Source organism: Coturnix japonica, chromosome 14, assembly GCF_054131305.1.
Source record: "Coturnix japonica strain WE chromosome 14, WE-NBRP24, whole genome shotgun sequence".
Classification (NCBI taxonomy): domain Eukaryota; kingdom Metazoa; phylum Chordata; class Aves; order Galliformes; family Phasianidae; genus Coturnix; species Coturnix japonica.
In genome coordinates, this window is record NC_140676.1 from 4117125 (window position 1) to 4139998 (window position 22874).

The 22874-nt window shown below is 39.4% G+C and overlaps 2 long non-coding RNA genes across 3 annotated transcripts; both read right to left on the bottom strand.

The window, feature by feature from the left end:
- Positions 1-220: 220 nt before the first annotated feature.
- Positions 221-13482, bottom strand: LOC146758437 (uncharacterized). Of its 2 annotated transcripts, XR_014934140.1 has the most exons (4): positions 12748-13480; positions 9237-9387; positions 3673-3803; positions 1427-1641 (listed from the first exon to the last, which is right to left on the bottom strand). It is a non-coding gene; the product is annotated as an uncharacterized LOC146758437 (long non-coding RNA). The 2 variants fall into 2 exon arrangements; XR_014934139.1 differs by having other exon boundaries at positions 221-3803; positions 12748-13482.
- Positions 13483-14868: 1386 nt separating this feature from the next.
- On the bottom strand, positions 14869-22259 carry LOC107318859 (uncharacterized). The gene is made up of 5 exons (XR_014934141.1): positions 22003-22259; positions 19552-19671; positions 18185-18269; positions 15711-16993; positions 14869-15270 (listed from the first exon to the last, which is right to left on the bottom strand). It is a non-coding gene; the product is annotated as an uncharacterized LOC107318859 (long non-coding RNA).
- Positions 22260-22874: the final 615 nt, after the last annotated feature.

Consider the following 22874-nt stretch of genomic DNA (forward strand, 5'->3'; position numbering starts at 1 on the left):
TAATCTCATTTGGCACATTACCCACTGGATTTATGGAAATCCTTGATGAACCTTGACCCGGAGGTGTAACAGTCACGTAAACTCTGCATGTGTGCGTTGTGGTGGTCATGAGGTGTGCCCTTGACTTCACTTACTGCTTAAGTCTTTGTCTAGTTCTGCAAGTAACCCTTAAATCCAAAGGGAAGAAAGTATAAAAATCAGCCGTCTGAACACATAGCACTTTGGCTGATTAGCACGGAGAAAAAAAGAATTAATAATGAGGAGAAAAAAAAGATAGCCAGAAACTACAAACACCAGGGAGCCTGTTTCAGTGTTACTTGAAAATAAAGCAACAATAGCAAGACTAGTCATCTCATTAAATAATAATTTGTTATTTCCCTTTAATGCTGCACATGTTCTCTAACGGCTGTGACTTCTTAAGACAGTTGGACTATAATTTCCACATATTTATCAATAGGAAAGTTGTATAACTTTTAATGAGTCCTTGAACTGACCACCTGTGAACAAGAGGTATTGTAAACCTTGTCTCTTGAAATATGAAAAGTCCTGAAATATGATAAGTCTTCTTTATGTGGCTGATCTGAAGTGGGTCTTGAAATTACTGGCAGACAACTCAGCCAATGCTTCCTACAAAACTATAACATGCCTGCCATTTATGTCCAATGGCAAGAAGATGATCTTATTTTCACATTTGGAAAACTTCAGGTAAGGAAAAATGCCTCTGCTAATTAAAGATTTCTTCTTTCAGTATGAAGGCGAACTGTATATTTCCTTGTGATCAGAGGAAATAACTTCAGCAGGAGAACTTTCCAGCTGTTGGAAGGTTCTCATGATCCTTCATGTCTACATGATTTATAACTTGGATGTCTTGTGACAAGAGGTAGATGTGCTCAGAGCAGGATTATGGACTCATGAATTTCATTTTTGTATGAAACTGAATTAGTAAAACTTGCAGCAAAATATCAGAAAAAAGTCATTTCATTTCAGTCAAAAGGCTTTGCAGGTTTTACCAGCAACACAGTGCTGATGGCTGGTTATAAAATGGAGTCTTCCTTCATTATATTCTTGTTTACATATCATCTGTTTGATTATCCTATTTCATTTTTGCTTCACTGTTTTGTTCAGGTTTTGATTTTGGGTTTAAGTCACATATCCTCTGGTGTGCCTCACAAAGAGAATTCTTTTCTACTCAGTGTAATGAAGCAATGCTGTGTCAATATATCTGAAAATGTTCAGAAATGACAAAAATGCATTTCCATTTTTTATAAATTGAAATAAAATACTATTTTTAATGCAAAGCTTTTAAATTATGTTTCCAATACAAAAATTTTGTCTCAGCCTTTGCTATGAATTTTTTTTATATTGATGACTTAAGAAGTAAATATTTTCAAAGCATCATTTTTTCCAAACACTGGAAATTCTGCACTGTCTTTGCACATCAAGAAGAAATACAATTAAAAAAGAATTTTAAATTCCAGGTTTACACACAATGCTTTCATTTTTATTTCACAGATATGGATTATCTTCCAACTCTGAACATGCTGCAGGAACAAAAGGTACACACTGGAACTCCAATACTCACTTTAAGAAGAGTATAAAAGTTTTGGATTCATTTCCCAGTATGAAGGGCTCTGCAAGAAACTGAAGAAGCCAGAAAGAATTAGAAAGCACAGCCACAAACAGTATTAACAGAAATACTGTATAATAAGCAAGGCAAATCATCCCTTCATTCAGATGGCAATTACATCACAAGTAACACAATGCTTTCCTGCTTTCAGCAGCACTACAGAGATAACCTCCCTGTGATGAATTTATTTTGAGCAATTTTTCCCATGAGCTGGCATGAACCAAGCTTTTCTTTGATGCTAGACATAAATATCCTACTGTAACTCTTGTCTTGCTCTTGCATAAATAAACTGTCTACCGGCACTGGAAAGAGGTACTTGCTATTGTGTTTCTGTTGTGACAGGGTCAAAAAAAAACATGCAGTGTGTTTTCCAAGGGGCCATCTTTATCCTGACGAACATCCATACAGAAAATGTAATTGCACCCTTTTAAAATATCATCTTGGTGCAGCAGAATACTCCATGAATCTGCTGAGAAATTCACTGCACCAACAATGTCATCCTTTAGTTTTCACACCGTCTCAATGGAAATATGTGAAAAACAGGAACTACACGGCATTTCCCTTTGTGGCATCAGCCTCAGATGATCTATGTTCCACACTTTTCCTTTTCACATATTAGAATGAATATGCAGCACGAGGAGCTGCCTTACATTTTCCATTCTTCATGTTAAATATAATCTCCCAGCCTGAGTGCTGAATCACATCTCCCAACTATTCCCTGCTCCGATTGTGCCTTCACTTGTGATGCTTTTATTTACCATGTCAGCTTGTACCTTTCTTAGCAGTGTTGCTTTTCTTCCCCTTCAAACAAACATATCCTTTTCTCTATGGCAATCTTTGAAATGTGTGCTCAAGTCAGGGGTTAGGCAAACCTTATCAGTATGCATGTGTGTGTGTGCGTGTGTGTGTGCACTTGTGTATGTAATTCAGGTATTTTCTCTTACTGAGCAGTACAGTTGCATTGGAAACCTCGTAAAAGCCCGAGTGGAACAACAGCACAATGCATCAAAGAGGAGACCGAGATTCTTTTTTTCTGTAATTTTAGTTGAATGAATCACAAAGTGGCAATTATATGGCACATTTTTCTTCTAAAAAATTGGCCTTGTTGTGCCTCTAGACAACAAAACAGCATGAAGGAACCATATAGGCACAGCTTGGTTCCAAATAACCATGCTTACCTAATATACACAAATATGCCAGGCCTAACTATACAAATATTGCTGTTCTGACTTATTCCTGTAAGTTTCTGAAACATGTAACATCGTGAGCAAAAAAGAACATTCACTATTTATTTTCTCTGTATGAAAAGGCAGCAAGTTTCAAGCACAAACACATTTGCAGTGTGATAGGGAAAGATGACAGCAGTATCTGTGGAGCATTTCAAACCCACTCACACAGTGAAAATCTTGCAATGGAAAAAATCACTGGAGGTGTGCAGCTTGAATTAATAAATCACAAGCTTTGATTTATCTAGAATATATTTTCTATGTTATTTAATTTAAATTGATTCCTACTGCGTTTTTCTTTCTGTCATTTTATAAGATATTCACGAGATACTCCAGGCAACATGAAACACTGTTAAGGGAACTACCACTCATCTCTTTTCTTATCTCTTGGGCTGCTATTTCCAGCATTCAAAACTGGCGCCTGAGTTGTAAAGCTCCCTTGCAAGATTCCTATCAGATGAGGGCTATTGACAGGCAGGTTTTCCTCTGGGAACTTAACGGAGTCTTTGAATTCATCAGAAATTGCAAATGATGCAAGATGACTCAAAAATGTATTCCCAACAAGCGCTCAAGAAATTCCCAGACCAGAAGCATGCCTGAATTTAATAAATGGCATATTCAAAATGTAACAAAAAGATAATTTCATCCTGATTCCAGGGGAATCTTCAGCAGATGAGTCCCAGCCTGTGGCATTTGTGCTTGGCACTGCTATTTCCATGCAATTGTGTTGGGGGGTGCAGGGATGAGACTGTGAGGTCTCATATGTTCCTGCCAAACCTGGAAATGCTGCTGTCTGGGGCTATGAGAGGCACCCCTTACCAATAGTCAAAATTTGACTTGAATTCTCCTGTTAGTGGTTTGCACAAGGATTCTTACAAAACACATTCATGGCAGTCATTCCTCGCTCAGATCCACCAGTCCAAGAGGCTTTTCCCACTTTTTTCTTCTTTCTGGAGGGAAAGAAGAAAGGATTTCATGAAAAGTTCAAAATAGGAATGCTGTACATTTTTCAATTTGGTGCTCTCTTTTCAAAGTGCTTCACACCATTACACACTTCAAGCCCCATATTTTATTCTTATGCCTGTAGGACTTTCAGGCATAACTGATTGAAGAAGTCTGAAGAAACAATGAACAAAGAAAGAGAGATTCTTCAAGTCACTTATTTATAAAATTCTGTTTTCTTAAAACAAAACAAAACAAAAACCCTTCTCTAGCATGGGTCAATCAGTATCCCTTTGTGGGCTCCTTTCTTCAGTGCTAAGGGAGAGATTTTGTTCTCCTCTGAAACAAGTTCTATTGGGGATCTAGTCCCATGGTAGGGAAATTGAAGCTGAAGAATTAACTTGTTGTTGTTTGTGTTAATTGATTAATAAGAATAATCTGCTCCAGCTGGGATGGCTCTGGATCCCTCCTGTTTCTCAAGCCTATTGTTTTATTTCTTTTCTAGAAACTGTAAATGTTTGATCACATGGGTCCAACTACTTCAAAGTCACTACCTCAAAACCATCATTTTTCCACTGATACCTTTTAGCTTCTGCATTTTTTTTTTCCCCAGAGCTCTGGTCATTATTCAAATTAAAAGCAAACAAACAAACAAATACATCTCTTTATTCCTTTTCCTTGCCCAAATGCCTTGCAAGACAAAAACAAATAACCACTTTGATCTGGAGAGAGTGTGGATTTTCCTTCTTCTTTAAAACAAGCAGAGGGTATTTGTGCAAGCGAAGGGTCAGGGTCAGGACAGGCAGAGCTTGTAACTGAAGTTGTCTGTCTTCGGGCCACGCAACTGGGCTGCAAGTTTCCCTAATGCCTTGGCACTGATCCATACCCTGACCTGGAGGCACTGAGCTCAGGCAAAGAAGCCAATTAGGTTATAACCTGAAGTTGGTTCAAGCAGAGGTCCCGTAGGTGAACTCTGGCTGCATTATCCACTAAGCTGCCCTGAACTGGCATTTGGTTTCAGCAGGAATGGGTTGTTTTTGTCAAAAATCATAATTTCCCTGGGAATCAGAATGGTATATAATAATGGGGGGGGGGGGGGGGGGGGAAATACAATTGCACAACTCATTTTCTTTACAGTGGAAAAGCCATTTTATTGAAAGTCATTCTCTCTGTTGTTCTCCTTTATGTAGATTCTGTAAGAGTGTGCTTCTTAATACTTCATTCCATTAGCACATCTCCTGTTCTATTTCAAAGTGTACATTTAAATGAGAACAATACTCAGAAAAGAAAAAAAACACTCTGGTGCATTTGCATTTGCTGAAAGGGACAAACCATGAATGAATGCTACAACAGCTTTTGTAATTTCCTCTGTATTCCCTTATTTTCTTAGCATATTTGTCAGGGAAAAAAAAAAAAAAAGAGAACTAAGATATGAACACTGAACCTTGGTTTCTATGCAGTGGTACAACTCCATAAAGTCAGTGGAGCTACTTTGATTCATATCAGTTGAAGGTCTGTCCTAAAAGTTTGCAGAAGTAATGGGAGAATTTCAGCAGTGCTCCACTGACAAAGGAGAGATGTGCTGAGGGGAGCTGCATGTGCAGGGATTGCGCAGCCATGACTGCTTACACATTAATTAAAGCAGTTTTTTATTTTTGTACTGGAAAGCTGGTTAAAACCATCTGTTTCAGAATATTCTACAAGCTAAGAAGAAAATGTGATCAAGATTAGATCTAGGTGATAAATAGTTGGGTTGTTTTTTTATTCTGTGGCTTAACCTAAACATCTAAATAGTATTTGCGTCAGAGTACTTAAGTACAGATGTAAAGGTTTATTACAGTGTGACAAACAAAATGATCTTAGGTTAATCTGCAATGTATTCTTTCAAACAAAACACAGATTTAATTTATTTTGCATTTCATTTCTGCATATTTTAACCCTTACAATATGGAAGCGTGTAATATATTCCGAAACAAATGCTGAAGGAAACTTTCCCAGTTTTTTACTAAAACTAATTGTTGAATATGACCCAGTCTGAGGCCTCTTACACATCAGGCAATCAACAGGCTGATGCCTCAGTGGAGCGTTCCAGCAAATTACCTGGCACAGCCATCGCAGGGTAGCTGTGCTGGAGCACATCCCTGGAGCTGAATTAGAGGTTGTAAATTGCCTCCACAAATCCCTTCCCTCATAGTCCCTTATTGTCCCACATAAGTAGCTATCATTTTAATTGACAGAGTGTTGTATGAGGGATGCAAAATCATGAAAAATATGAAGTGCATCATAGAGAGACAAAACACAGATCCATTGAAATTATACCTTGTCAAAAGGGAAAATATTCTGGTTGGCTGAACATGAATCAAAGAATTTGGAGGAGCAGAATGCTGGAATTACCTGGACTCAGAAAGTAAGTATAGAAAAGGATTAGGCTTGCTTATTTAGATTCCTATTTTTCTCTTCTTATTTTTCTTTTGTGTTGGCCACAAACAAAGGGTGAAAGTTTAAAAAGGAAAACTGGGAAAGATTAAAAATATATGTAATAGCAACTTGTATTTGTGGGGTAGGTAACCCAGCTACTGGTAACAGCACAGAAGCATTTCCCTCAGAACAGGTTTGAGCCTAGCCAGAGTCCAAAGCAACAGCAATAGGTTGGCTGCTCAAGGGCCCACATGCAGTGAGTCTGTGGTCCGTGTCCATCTCTCATAACAGCGTCTAAGTGGTTCATAGGCTCTTTGTTGGCCCCAGAAACAAAGATGAATTTTGCTGTCTGAACACATCTGTCATGTTGGGGTGCTGACATCATGTGCGATATTACTTAGCAGTTCTGGTATTGCACCCTTTAAATAATTTCAGTAGTATCTCTTCTCCAAAACTGATACACTGCTATTAAAGAAATACATGCATACGTACGTAATCACAATTCTGTCCTCTTATGATGCAAAGCCGCACAGGAATATTCAATTCCTGTATCTTTCTTGCCTTTGTTTTCTGCTCCACATTTTGCAAATCCCCAAATGAAATGCATGCAACAGTAAAATGAAGATCAAGGTTTATTTTCTCCTTTCATAAGACAAAAACAAAACTGAAATATACCATGGCCAAGACGCTGAAAAACGTGATTAATAAAAATTATCCCCACTGAGTTCTATTTGACTTTGCATTGTGTTCTCCTTTGCTGGATAGGCAGAAATATCTTACACAGATATCAGTGGAAGTCAACAAAGCTATTTCTATCTTAAGGAGTAAGGGTAGAAGAATCTATACCTTATTTTTTCCTACTGAAAAGAGAGATTAAAAAAAGGTTTACATCCAGTATTGATTGATTTATTTATTTAATCCATCCACTGATAGCAAGAAAGCTTCTGCTTTAGCACTTTACTGTTGATGCTTGACTGAACTATAGAGCTTACTTTTTTAATGCAACCCTGAAATCAGCTTCAACATTGAAGCAAAGGCCATGACACTAGAGAATTTCAAGCAGATGGAGTAAAAATATTGGTTTTATGTGTATCAGTGCAGTAGATGTTGAAAATATATAAAAAAAATAAAAAGAGGACCATTGATCAAAATAATAGATAGAAACATTTTTTAATCTGCACAAGTCTATACGTGTTTGTATCTCCAATTGTAAACACACATACAAAGACCTGCAGAAGTGTATCTCTTTCTCCTGAAGAATCTGACATTATATGTATCTTTCAGCTTTTAGCCTGATTCCTTGGACTGTTCAGCCAGAACACCATTTTCCCTTCCCTTCTGGCAAGCTACAAACGTTAAGCCTTTTCTACTCTACTGCTGCTTTCTTTCTTTTACTTGATACACAAGTTCTCAAATAGATTTTTATCTCCAAAAATCAACCATGCTTAAACTACAGCCAACTCAGCAAGGGTTTGCTTGAAGGGGAGAGACAGGTTTCTCCTGCTATCCCAACAGCACATATGAGTGCATTGACCAACAGAAAAGTCAATCCTAGGATGAGGACCAAGAAAACTCTAACTCCCCTTTACTCTCCCCAGAGTTCAAACCTGAAGGCTGCTGACATCTCCTACGATTTAATCATTAGGATGAGGTGCTTTGCTGAGGAATGGCCTCAACAGAAAGGTCAGACTTCAGGGTTCAAGGATAACACCTGCTCTAACAGAATGGTGCAAAGGAGATTTATTTTCTCAAGACAGATATTTATAAATATACTCTGCAAGTGCAGACTGTTATCAATACATTTTCTACACTAGCATTCAAAGGAAAATGTGTATTACCATATAAAGCAAATTATCTAGTTGTTCAGAGCAAGTAAGTCAGCAAAGTTCCTGATAAACTGCAATCAACTGTACCCACTGGCTGGGGTGGTTTGTTTATTATGCTAAGTGCACTAATGTACCTCAGGACTGACAAATGCTCTGGAAGGCAAGGATTTTTCTGATTCAAAGTCCCCTAATACACCTAACTTTGCACAGAGTATTCTGAGAAGCAAGAGTTAACTTTAATGGAAGGCCTATTTGTGCTTTAAAATGTCATATATAGCTTGATTAATGGAAATAGATTAGAAATAAATATATTTTAATATGGAGAACGTACTTACCACTACACTATCAGAGCACAACTGACATGGGATGCAGTCTAAACAAAAGTCAGCAGCTACTAATGAGGCTTGTTAGTGATGCTAATCTATGTAAATGTTATTAATTGAGAACATCTATCTTTTATCTCCAACATTTGGTAATCAGGCAATTAAAAAACAATGACATTCCCGGCGGTTGTTCTCCTAGTAAAAAAAAAAAAAATAGTGATCAAAGAGTCCTGAATAAGGAAAGGGAAAGTCCCTTATCAAGAGCTGGGCCTTGCCTTGGGCTACCAGGCCTCATTAAAGGCAGAAAAGCTCTGTTGATCACCAATTAACCTGATTTGTAGGAACTCTGATAAAGACCTCAAACAACATGAGTTTTCTTAACTATAATAAATGACACAGTTTATTGACAAAAATAAAAACGTTTGGTTTGAAAAAGAACATAAAGGAGCTATTCAAATTGGATAGCCCTACCACACACCAGTCCTGAAAGACGTGGGATAGGTTTAACTCCACCACATTGGTGGCATATTATCAATGCCAGATACAGTCAAACCTATTAACAGCCATATACACAACAACCAAATATATACATATTTGGTAGCTGTCAAATAAAATTCTGTCATCTCTAGTCATAACAGACAGCAGATTGCATTAATTATGTATGTACTATGCTCATGAATGGAAATTCAGCGCTCTAGGGTGAACTCTGTATCTCAAAACACGAAAGTAAAAATAATAATAAAAAAGATTTTTTTTCTTGAGGCTTAATTGGTGGACATTTTGTGATTGTACTTTTTTTTTTTTTTAAATCTTAGCAGTTGCTTTAAATTATCCCTCATATAAATTTCCATAAGCCTTTTTAACCCATTCTTACCTTTCTGAAGGATTTAATTCTTCTTCTGATATGTTGTCCATGGTGTCATTATTAGTACGTAGAACACTGCAGCACGACTGTCAACTATAATTGTAATTATTGCCAGCAGTTCATTAATTCACATAGCACTGGCCTGTCTCTGTTTCTCTCTCTGGAGAAAGAGGGAATAATAACTAAATGTAAAACTTGGGCCTAGAGTTGGGTGAAAAGGTATTGCAAATATGGTACCAAATTCAAACCTCATCCATGTTTAAAGGTTAAATAATTTTGTTCTATGACTACAGGTATTCCACCAAATTTACATGAATTATGAATATATCTGATAGAGATATAATTGTCTGTGTACTAGGGATCTTGCCAACATTAGACTGTCCTCTAATAATAATTATTATTATTATAATCTGGGCTTACATCGCTTTATGGGCAAGATCTGTAAGCATGCTTTAGGTCTTCAGTGATAAAATGCATTTGAGACTGTGTGGCTAGACCTGTCTCATTAGGTCTACTGAGTAGCTGATGTCCATGATTTTATGGGCCAGATCTGACTTTGATAAGAATCAGATTGGGTCATAAAGTGAAAAAATACCACTGTCACTTTTTCTGACATATCCATTTGACACATGCAGGACTGTATCACAGATTTATAATATCAAAAAATCAGCTCACTTTTCTTCTGTATGATGGAGGCCTCTGTCATTTCCACAAAATATTTTCTGTCATAAAATATATATTTTTTTTCTGCTCATATCTTTTTTTTTCACCCTCTATTCAATCTTATCCAATACAGAACTAAAGTGAAGAAAAAAAATGAAGTACAGAGGTCCAACACCATCAAATGAGCAGTTTAAAACTTTAACTCTAATAAACAAATTTATTACATGTCATATTTAGTAGGGAACTTTGGGTATCAAGAAACACGCCTGAGAAGAAATAAAAAGGAGACAAAAGAGTGAAGGTAGTATGAAGTGTCAACACCTACTTTGAAACTCAGCTCCCTTTTTCTTAAGATTTTAAAAAGAAAGCTCTGGTGCTTAATGTTGAAGTATTTGAGCATTTTGGTCTATAATGACATTTATATGCTTTTTGGGTTCTTTTTTTTATACTAACGCATCAGTGCCCTTCTCCTCCCAAAATGAAAGCTATTGGTTAGTGATACCCTGAGTGAGCTTTTATCTTAATATTTAGAACTGAGCACATTTTACAGCAAAGATAATTATCTCAAACCAGTGATTTTGGTTGGTCTTTGATTTAACTGTTCAAGCAGATGCCACCATAGAGATTCTATTATGCACAAACAATTGTATTTCATTGGTAAGCGCCCTCCATGCCTACCTCATTATTAGAACCCAATTAATTTTTCTTTGTAATAAAATGGAAAGACTTAGAGCTAACAGGAAGCCTAAGCTAAAGAAATTTGGACCAACCGCAAAGAATACCTGGAAGAAGCACACAGAAAGAAGAGTGGTAATTGCATGACACATGCACACACACAGGAAAGAAAGAACATAAATTGAAGTTTCAGAAACGGGCCCAGGGAGCACAGATCACAATCTGGCAAGATTGCAAAACTAAGATGTCTTAATTATATGATTGATGTAAGCTTCAAAAGAAAGCTCAGTATTCACAATGGCTACAAGGTTATGAATGTTATCTAATGTATAAAGACAACTGCCACCGAAGGCAAACACTACACCTGAAACTTCAGACCTTTCTCTTTCAGAACCAATCAATAATATCTTATTTTTAGCCTATATTATGCTTAAGAAAATGTGATGACATCCTTGATTGAAGATCACACAAATAATTATGCCAGTAATGACTCACTTTGTAGGATCTACAAAGACTGGATCTACAAGGACCATCCTTTGAATTTCTATGACTGTATATGCAAGGGGACTTGGTTCAACCACCTGAGAGAAGTTTGTAGAGTATTTGTTTGAAACAAATCAAAAATAATAAAGAAATCAGAAAATAAAGAAAATTGATATTTCTTCAGTAAAAACATTTTTTTAATTCAGGGTTAGAAACTAAACAACAAAATCAATGCAAGCCTTTTTTTTTTTTCCAATCATGCAAATTATATCCCAGAAGGAAAATACTTTCATTTCAGTATCATAAACTTAACATGGTAAACTATTTTTCCAACTTTTGCTTAGTGTTGAACAATTTGCTCCCTGGGAGCATTATCCACTGCTCACAGAAGTTGGCGAAAATATTCCCTTAAGTTCTGTGGCAATGTGGTGAAGTAATTCCCATCTCTCCAAAAACAGTGATCAACATATCTATGTTAAGATGAGGAAGTGTGGTATTCACATATGAAATGCACTCGCCTGCACACACTCAAGTCTATTCTAGGGGACTAGTATTTCCTTGTAAGCATCCAGAACTTCAGATCAATCGGATGGACATGATATATATCTTTATCCACAATTAAATAAGCTAAATGTTCTCTAAAAGCCAAAAGCATATTATGGCACATCACATTTAAACAGTGTAATGTTTTCTTCTGAGATGGATTTGGGTAGTCCAAACTATCTGATCTTTGCCAGTGTTGTAGGTGATACAATCTTCTCCCTCACCTGATCTGTTTATTATTGAAGGGTAACACTTTTTCTCAGAGATACCCAAATATAACCTTAACACAGTTGGCCCAATTCTGCTTGAAAGTCATTTTATGAATCCCGATTGACCAGGTCTGATGGTAATAGAGTGAGAGTTAACGCTACAAGCATTACACAAAAATAAAAGCTATACTGTGCAGACAGGAAGGGTGAAGGGTCCATTGAAAATCAGAGAGATTAGCAGCTCATCACATTATATGTGGGTTATCAGGAGACAGAGGTAATGAAAGTGAGACCTATATCCTTGATCAATAAGAGTTTGACTGCATTTTGAGTTCATTTTCCCCTGCCAAGAGTGAGACAGCAAGCTTACTATTGATCACAGTGTTAATCCATAACTAGTCTGGGCCCTAGCCTAGTGGAACAAGGAGGAAAAATAAGATAATAAGCAGGAACTCTTGATCTTTTATTATTGTGTGCTAGATAAAGAGAGTGCAAGGTTCAAGGTGAAATACTTTATGATTAACCCCTTCCTTGCTGCCTAGCTCCAAGTGCATAAATCAAAGTGAATTACTCAGGCTCTGTTATACATATTTAAGCATCTGTATTTTTATATATGCACACACACACCTTGAATTCTGTTTCCAAACATTGTGCTAGGATACCTGCATGGGTACACAGGCTACATCTGCATATGTCTTCAAAACCCAGAGGACAAAGACATTCATGTGGCAATTGAGTGTGATACCAGGGCCACATCCTCAGCTGGCAGAGACCTGGAACTTTCTCTCAAAATAAGCAAACAGATGCTACTGTAACTGAAACAGGATGCGACCCTAAACCTTACCTACAGCAATGAACTGTGAAAACTGGCACACTGATAGTAGATGAGAAATAGTTCTCATTGCTTCTGTGCCTACTTTAGCATCTAGACTTTGTTACAAACATACCTTAACATTCTTTAACCATAGGCTTTTTTTTTTAACCTCTGATGTCTGTAACTGACGGCACTTGCAATTAAGACAACTTAATCTTTCCTGTGGCAGCAGCTGACTGATGGCAGAGACTGCCACCATTTCAAGGTGAGCAGCTGATGGAAACTAGTGGTGGGAAAAGAAGGAAAATTAACATTATCCTCACAAACTTGTTTTGAAATGTGTGTATTCCATAAATCATAGCTTCAGTAAAATTAAAACCAACAGCATCTCCTTCAAGACTAAAGTGAAGCTTGTCTCCTGCCTTCAGTTTCTAAAAGCACTAGAAATGAGAGTTTACGTTTCATCTACTCAGAGCTTAAAAGCACATTAAGAGCCTACTAACCTCTTTTGCTGCTATGGTATAACAGAAATATTTGCATCTGTGTATTCATTCGGCCTTACTGCCTTTTTGTGTGAACCTGCCGCATTTCAGCAGATATGGCTCAGTGGTGGCATTTCTAATCTGAGTTAAAGTGACCCGTATCCCAGCACAGCAGTCGCATTTGCCTGTATTGCTGCAGAAGTCTTTGGGATGAAGCTGAGCCAAGAGTCTTGAAAATGCAGTGTAGAAGGAATTATTTCATTTTCTCTGAAAACAGTTACCAAAGACCCCCTCTTTTCCTTGAATTTTCCAAGTTAAAGTCTTAAGATTGGCCAAACTGCATCAATGCACATCACCCTTAGTGAACTGAGAACACAAAGACACCAGCAAACATGGCACTGAAGGAGAAGTCTTGCACATTTCAGCGCGAATCTCACAACAGTGTCATTATTTGATACTTTGACTTTACCAAATCATAATTACATTCTGCCTGCTAATACCACTTTGCTATTCCAGGTCAGTAGTGCACTTTTCAGCTCTCTCAGGCTACAACTAACTCAGGTAGCCTGTAAGACTAATTTACAACCTCTACAGAGCTACCTTGTGGTTAGCTTATTTTAGTAGTTGTTAAATTATCCCTATGCATCATTTACATGTTGCATGAGTTGGTCAGGATAATTATTGCTTGTAAAGCACTCTGAGGTTTTTTGGATGAAAAGTACAGTAGAATGACAATGAATTATTCTCATGATGTTCATGATAAAAGAAAAAGAATCTGGCAACAGCTTTCGCATTCTATTAAAAAGACAAACCTGTAGCTGGAATGCTCTTCTCCAGCTGTGAGTGCCCTGTTGTCTCAGATACTCAAACAGAGAGGAGATTAATCTTCAAGTGGTACATAGCCAGTGCATTTCTAGCGTTCAGCATGTTTTACACAAAACTGTAATGCAACTACCCACTGTAAAATAAATCAATTTATGGACAAAACAAGGGGAAGAAAAATCCTATTGCTCTTTAGTTTAATAATATACCAAAAAAGAAAATCAGGGGAAAGTGAAAGCCCTGAGAAATAGCAGGTGTGGGTTTTAATATCAAATTGCTAAAATATTGCTGAAGGCAGCACCCACAGGTTAAGCTGAATGTTTCTTCCTATGCAATATAGAGAAGCAAAGACTCCTGCAGATCAGAAGCAAGCATCTCATTGCAGTTTTACAGGCTATGTTTAAGGAACTGCTCTCCTTTATTTTATAGTATTTCAGTAGCCCGATGCACACTATTGGCTTTATATTCTGAGAAGAGGCTCAAATACTTAATGCCTTTAATTCAAGGTGTTGGTTTTCCCTGAAAAGGTGGTTACCCAAACTCTCTCATCTCATTTTTGTTGTGCACTTGAAAGCATTCATTAAGTTTGCAATGAAAGGAGGCGTTTCGAGCGTAGGAAACTGTCAAGTGGACTCCTGCACAGGAGCTGCTGTTATCAGGTCATGATCTAGACTGGTCGCTGAAGACTCGATATTCGTATGCAGGTATTTATACATGCATGTGAACAAGGGATAAATTTATGTGCTTTGAACAACATCCCCTACATCTTTATGGACTGTATTTTCTGACTACATCCTCCATTTATGTGCATGCCAATATTTAGTGCAATATCTGCACAAATAAAAGTTATTTTCTTCTTTTATCCAAGGCAGCAACCTTAAAAATATCCTTCATGATAATGGAAGTGCAGAGGTTCCAAGATACAGATGAAGCCCTCTATATTCATCTGTTATAACGTGTGCCAAACCATTAATGAAATGCAATGTAACATTCATAGTCAGATCAGAGCTTTGTGGTTTTACTCTCTTAGAAGTCCTGGATTTCTCAAGCTGACACTTCTGCCTGATGTGCCCTTGAAGAGAACTAAAGAGCCCTGCAAAATATTTGCAAATGAGTTCTGCTTCTTTTGAAAGTCTAATATGGAACATCTTACCCTCAGATTGTGGAGTGAATGCATCTCTCATTCATGGATGAGGGAAAGGAGACACAGCCTGAAGTTAGACGACTTGTTTTTTCCTTTTTCTTAGGAAGTTTTCAGCACGTTTCCAGAAAGGAGAGTTCAGAGTTGGTCACTGGGAACTGAGCAAGCCAAGTTTCCAATGCAACGTACCATGTTATGGGTTTTCATGAACCTGGAAGAACATGAGGGAAAGGAAGATATTAGAGAAACAGCTTAAGAGAGGACACCTATATGGACAATAGCAATAAAGAAAATTGCTTTGGACTGGAGAAGCATTCTAAAATTGGTTTAGCATCAGCTGGCTGTGAGAAGTAGCTGAGGTGAACCTTGGGAGCTGCCCTAGTCTTTGAATGATGCTGCCCTAGCTGCATCTCACCTCACTGTTCCTCTTCCTACTTCAGCAGAGTAATTTATAATTTATAATAATTTATTTTTGTTGGTTTGGATAGAGTTTAATGGTGTATAAGAAGTAATGCTGTTTGAGGAACATCAACTCATTCAAGCTTTTTGCAGTATTCTAACAGGCAATACAATTCTCCAAAAAAACATTTTCTGCAACAATATACGACAGATCACTTTTGTCTGATGTTCTATTTTATGAAGCTCACTTACCACTCTGGGAACACTCCAATGGTGAAGGCATGGAGAGATAAGCCATGGCCCTGCTCTGCAGCTGGATCTAGTGGGGATCTGCTCCATGGCGGAAGAACTTGGTTGTATTTTTCTTGTTTGATATTCCTTAGAACTGTACGCCCAGGATCTGGTTTCCTGTCTGCTTTTCAGAGATTATTTACTTAGATGTACTGCACAGAATTAATGTTTATGCCAGAGGTACACACTGTTAGAATGATGGTGGGATATTTCACTGTAACATACACTGCAACCACACCAAGGAATACTGGCATGAGCTGTTACAAATGGAGTTTCAACTCCAGATTGTCAAAACTGACAATAACTCATGTAATCATTTTATACCAATTATAGGTCATCTACTAATATCTTTAATTAATACTGTTATTTGATTGTATAATTTACAGTTACTGTTGGAAAAGGTTAAGTTGAAAAGAAAGGCACAAGGTAAACAGAAATGTTGTTAAGACCCAACATAAACATTCAATTCAAAGCTTGAACTAAACATAAAGAGCCAGCACAAAGAAATGAAAGCCTAAACAGATTCATACTCAAACAGTCCAGTAACAATCACAAGCACACAAAACAATTGGATTTCTTGTAGATTTCTTGTGAGGTAGTAGAAATTTTTTGTTTCTGTTTCAGTGGAAAATTGGTCCCTTTGGAAACATTTTAGCCAAATGAATTATTTTTACTAAATTTAATTGTTATCATAAAATCCTTTGCAGGGAAACTTGGTCCAATTGAGGATAAATGTAAATGTACAAGTAGTTCTGTTATCATGTCAGCAATTACTTATACATGATTTAAAATCAAAGCCCTTGAACAGTAAACCACTTTTTCTTCAAAGCATTTATTTCTAAAGATCTCATGATTTTTCAGCTCTAAGAAATTCTATCAGTGTCTTGGTTGACACTCCCCACACCACAGGGCTCAGGAAAAGAGAATTACCTTGAGTGGGATTCACAGCCCCTTCACACCATGCTTGGGGTGGGCTTTAAGCCCTAAGACCTTCAGAACCCAGCACAGAGCAGCCATCAGGTTTCTCGCATTTCCACTTGGAAGCTATATTACATCGAAGCAACTTTTTGCAGCAAAACATTGATTCTGAAATTACTGGAACTGCTCTTATTTAGGAGCTGACAGCTGCTGGAATTCTGGATGGGAAATTATTTTTGAGACATGTTTTCTCTTCCTACGTATCTGTGCAGATCTGAGGGTGTTTTGAGCAGGATAGTCAACAAAACCAGGATAAATAAGAAAACCTGGCAAAAACAATGCAATTGAGAGCAACAAAGTTAAACAAGAGGGCTGAGATCAGAATCTGTCCCTACTGTTTCTTACTGACATATGCTATAATACTATTGAATTATTTCAGCAACCTGATGTGAGAATGGGGTGTGGGGTAGAAATTTGCAGATGGTAACAAGGGCAAAAAACGCAGCATGAATTTTAAATCTGTGCAGCATAACATTTTAGCATCAAAGTGAGCATTTAGTACCAAATACCATTAATTAACATTTCCATGGGCTTTTTATTAAATGCTTGCTCAGCAAGTCAAGTGTCTTTCAAGCCCGCAACAGCTGTGAATGTATAAAAATATATTGACACAGATATATTAACGCATGCAAATAAATGTATTTCTTTCATTTGTTATGGAAAAGCGTTATTATATTGTAAGGTTTTTAACGATTTAGAAACTAATTTGCATTGTCAATCTGCACAGATGAAAGAGGGTCATGTGTAGCTACCTGTCTACCTACTGGGATCACCCCAGCATCTGCTCCCAGCTCATCCTTTGCGTCTCCTGCTTGATAACAAGGAACAGGCATAGACCTTAGCCCAGGTCTCACTGACAGCATCTCTTTTATTATTACTCACATACTCATTCAATGGTGGCTTCAAATCCAGGTAAGAGTCAGCCAGTGCCAAACAAGAAATTAAAAAAAAAAAAGGCTTAAATTGTTCAAAATAATACATTGCAATGAGCAGTTCTGCAGCTAAATGCAGTTCTTACAGCTTAATTGTCACATAGCTTGCTAACGCCAGACCCAGTTGGCAGTCACCTGATAGCTTCTGTTTTTACCCCGTGATAGTAACTAAATTAATTTGTTTCCTAATAAAATATTTCAGGATGTTGAGAAAATACAGATAAGTAGACAGAATCCTTATTAGGATCATCAGTATTAACATAAAATCCTTTTGTGCTCATTAAAGAAAATACAGTCAATTTAATTAATGCACATTAATCCCTAGTTGACATTAAAATCAGCTAAAAAACAACACTGATATAGATTATTAAAATGAGACCAAAAGAAGTGTAGATGGTGGCCTCCATAGGAAGAAAATCATTACTGGCTTCCTATACTTCTTCCTTTTATTCATGGAAATTGTAATTCAGCTGCATCCACTGTTGCCTGCACAATGCCCTAAGCTTGCACCCATGAGTTACTTACAGAGAGACATGGTGAGTGGGCATGATAGGGATGGGTTGATGGTTGGACTGGATGATCTTAGTGGACTTCTTAATGATTCTGTTACCTGTGGGACTCAGCAGCAGAAAGAAACACCGGGTATGAAAAGCTGTCCCAAGCAACAGTGACATGGGAAAGAGACACTGCATGGCCTGTAAGCGGGCATCCCACCCCTTCTCAACAAAGCCCTCAATCTCACATTTTATTTTAGAGTTAAGGTGTCTCAGTGAAATCTGGAATATACCCCAAGTGGTTCCAGTTAGCCAAATATTCCAGAGTGATATTATAAAAATTGCCTAAGGGATTGTTGTGCAAGAGGTTTTAAGATTCTAGACACCTAAAGTTCATAGGTTCCACACGTGGCTCAGAAGTGCCTTACGTGCTAGCTCTGGGATTAGTGCAAGTGTATCAGCCCCACCTGGATAGGAACAGTCCGCTGGCACCAGCCATGGGCTGTGAGTCTGTGTTTGCTTAAGGACTGTGACCCAGGGTTGCAGCGAGCTCTGCAGGCAAGCCATGCTGAGATTAGGCTCCCCCAGAACTTTTCCAGCCCATCCTCAGGGATCTGGCTGCTCTGGGTGCAGTAGGAATCAAGGGCTACTCCATTATCAGTCCCCTTCCCCACAGAGCTGGAAGCACACCAGAACCTGGGGGCGCTCAGGACTGATGCTTGCCATAGCAATGACGGTGCCCATCTCCACAGAATACCCTAGACTTACAGGGTACACTCTGGAGTTAAATTTCTTCCTCTAGTGCCTGACATGCCTGACACTAGGACACAGAGCTGTACTCATAGCTGCTTTCCCTCTCTGGTCCTATTTTTCTTCAGAGTGGGACCATTTCAAGAGAAATTCGTGAACATATAGTCCACTTTTTTTCCTTTCTATATCCCACCAGAGCTGGGGCAGAAGCAACATCCTCACAGACAGAGGAGGACCCCAAGCAGAGATCACTCCTCAGGGGCAGCTCCAACCAACCAAGGACAAGGGTAGAACACCTTCCAAAAGGAAAAAAGCAGCGGGCCCCTTCCTTCAGCAGGACTTCTTTCTTTCTTAAAACCCTGAGAACCCCCCCACACCTTAACTAGCCCCTTGGACATGGGCAAAGGCCTCATTGGTGAAGGGCTCAGAGCAGAAGCACAGCCCCAGATCTGCTGAGAGGCAAATTCTAGGACTTTCCAAGCTTCAGGGAAGAAATCTGCAGCACCTATAAGCAACAGGTCTATTTTAGCTGGCAGTTACACGGGCATTTTGAGAATATGTATTTTTAACATAAGTGTGTAACTGCCTTCGTATACTCAGCCCAAGCTGCTTTTGGAAATTGGTTTTAGATAGTTGTGCAAATATTACCTCATTATTGCTTTGTCTAATGAGGAAAACAATCATTTGTTTCGAGAAGATGTGCTGTTGGCTGGGGGCTGATCTTCAACTTGTAGCTTAGATTTCAACTGAAGATGGCAGAAAAGCTTCCTGAAAGAAAAACATAACACATTCTGGTTTAGAATTCTTGTGTATATAGCAAAAAATCAATTCATTTTATAGAATCTAGGATCAATAATACGTATCTGTTCTCCTGGACACAAATATTTCAAAAATACCATTCAAGTCACGGCAAGCCTTATTTAACTTAATGAGAGTTTTGCCATTGATTGTTTGGTTACATTTCATGTTATATTTCTTCATTGGTACCTGGTGGTTTTATTGTGCAGAGATTTTAACCCCTCTGTGAGGGTTTTTTTCTGCTCTCCCCCCCTGGATTTCTGTCCTCTGCTAAAACCCTCCACGCTCCCCCTCCACTATTGATCACACAGACTTGTCTTTTCACCCTACAGCCTGTTGTCTTCCACTACTTGAAAAATATAAAGCATCGGGAAGATGCTTTAGAAGAAAGAGTAAGATGTGCAATTACCCCACGAGGGGTACGGTGCTTTGAGAATGGTCCGGATCGCTAATAAATTAGAAGAACTTTAAATGTTTTTGTTGTTTTTTGTTTTTAATACCATGACATGTTCCAAACTATGATAAGATTTGGGGCTAATTAAATAAGAAGTAAGGACTGATAACATCCTGCTTTTATGATGGTTGTTAGCATGTCGATTCTTTGCTTCTTTTTTTGCTACATATTTTAAAGTTTCCTTTTAAGTGTGTGAAAAATGAGTAAAAGTGTCAAGCCTTATCACAGCTGACCTTGCTTTTTGGCTAGCCTCTCTCCCTTATCTATCAAACACATTACTCTCCCCATCATAACGTGGTAGTGCAAACATCGCAGCCGGCCAGCAAACATGACCAAAGCTACCTTTAAACTACCTCTAGACTCTTTAAACTCAACTAAAAGGCTGATTAGGTTCCACCTCTTTGGTCATTATCTCATTTCGATAGCCACGCAATGAAAAAGCAATCTAGTAAAAAGCTGTCTCATAGGAAAACTAGTTAAAGTGTGTGCTTGCTTAAGACGGTGTACTTAAAGAAAACAATTTATTCGTTTGTCAAAACCAACTGTGTAAACTAGTTTAGCTGTTTGCCGAGGCTTGGAATGAACAAACGTTGTTGTTTCCTAAAGAAAGTTCCTCTGGGAGGGGGGTAACGAGCCGACCCCAACGCATCGCGGGGGACAGCAGGGAGTGAAACCCCCGCTGCGCTCCGGGAAGAACGGGAGAAAGAACTGAGAAAGGCGACGGGCACTCCCGATCGTTCCTCCTTACAGGCGGGGGACGTTCGCCCCGTTATTGCCCGGGAGGAGCGCGAACACCCATTGCTCTTTGATCCTCTGCCCCCTCCCGAAATGAAGGGTTTTTCTTTTTCTTTCCTCCCCCCTCTTTCAAAACAAATTTAAAAGGGAGAGATTAGGAAGGGGAGGGAGAGGCTGGGCGAGCAGCAGGGCGCGGTGCGAGGCTGCAGCCCGCATGTGTAGGAAAACCACAAACCTTTCTGGGGTGATGTTTGCTCGGGTTCCTTTTGCAAGCTCGGCACAATGGCAACTATTCAAGAATCGGTCAACATGACCTGGCACCAACAAGCCCTGAAAACATATATGCTTCATTCTCGCAGAGCCTAGGAATCATGTTTTTAAGTGGGATTTACTTTACTTTGTCAACAGAACAGGTGGTGTGGCATTCACCTGCTCTCAAAGGGAAGTCTGGACCACAAAAATCAGCATTAGTGAGTCCCAGCACGGCTGACCGCGATCGATAGAATTCGTCCCGGGCAAGAACAGAGTGGAAAAGAGAAATGCCCCGGGATGCGCCCAGGCAAAGAGGGGCTCCCCAAAGAGGAGGGGAATACGCAACGGGTTCCCAGCCACGAAAGGGTTACGAGCCCGACGAACGAGGCTATCCGCCACCGGCACCCACTAGTTAAAATAAAAATAAATACAAAAAATTACTGATTAACGTGATCTGTCAACACTCCTTTGCCCCACGGAACGGCAGCCGATCTATTAGCTGGCACCTCCTTTGCCATCTCCCTCACCTTGTGAAGTCTTTGCATCCCTCGCCTGGCCCTGAGTCATGGGTAAATACCGCCGGGTGCCGGGCTGTGCCCGGGGTACCAGCTCGGGGCAGGCACCTCCCGGCGCCGGGCGCACCCCCTGCCCCGCGGGCAGCCCGGCCTCGTACCCTGCGAGGACTCCGGGCGTTCTAAGGGAGCAGAGAGCAAAGCTGCGAACCCTCCGCCTCTGCGCGGTAGACAGCCAAGGGCAGAGGAAAGCCTTCCTCGAGGCACAGAGAGCGGGGTTGGAGGGCTCTTTGCAGAGAGCATCCTGCCGGAGAGAGGGGAAAAATAAAAAGAAAAAACAATACTAACCTTTAAAAAATATATAAATATAGCCCGTAAGCAGTTGGGAAAGTTTGTTTTCCGGGTTGCGCAGCGGAAACACGCTAAATAAATAGCCAAACAAACAAACGTAGCACCTTAGTTACGGTTCCTCCAGCAGCAGACCCGCACCGCGCCCTGCCCGAGGAACAGGGGAACAACTTACAGGGAGCAGCCGCCTCACCTGGCACAACTTACTGCACCCCTGAGAGCGCTAAGCAGTTTGCAGGACGGATCTGCTGCGCAGTGCTTTACATATGGTCGTTATTTGGGGAAGAGGTTGTTCTGCTTTTAAGCTCTTTCCTGGGGCAAACAGCAGCCGGTGGCCATAAGTTTCTGAACTGCTTCACCTGAAGCGAGTGGAGAGAAAACTAACGTCTGACTCTGCTCATCTTAAATATGCTCGAATGTAATTGACTGCCGCTGTGAAGCATTTGACGTGGCTGATGGAGCTGTTCTCAGGTGCTCTGATAGTCTCAGGAAATGCTCATTTGCAGGAAGAACTTGTTAAAATTGAAGGGTTCGCATTTAGTGGAGAGGCTAAAGGCGTTTAGTGCTCGCATTGTGGTTACAAAACGCTCCTCCACCCCTCTCCCTGATTCAGATTTTTAGTTCAGAAAACCTGGTGCTCGTGAGGTACTGGTTCATAGAAATCCTTCATCGTATTTCCCGAAAACCCCGTCTGTGCTGTAGGACCTGCTGTGTTAAATTATGATCCAAAGGCTGTGGGGTGGGAACAATCAATCAGAATACCTGGGGTAGTGTGTAATGTGTGTGCTCTTGCCAGCGGGAGCAAGCGGCCCCTGAACACAGTCCCCCAGCAGGTTAAATAAATATGATACTATAGACAAACCGAGAGGATC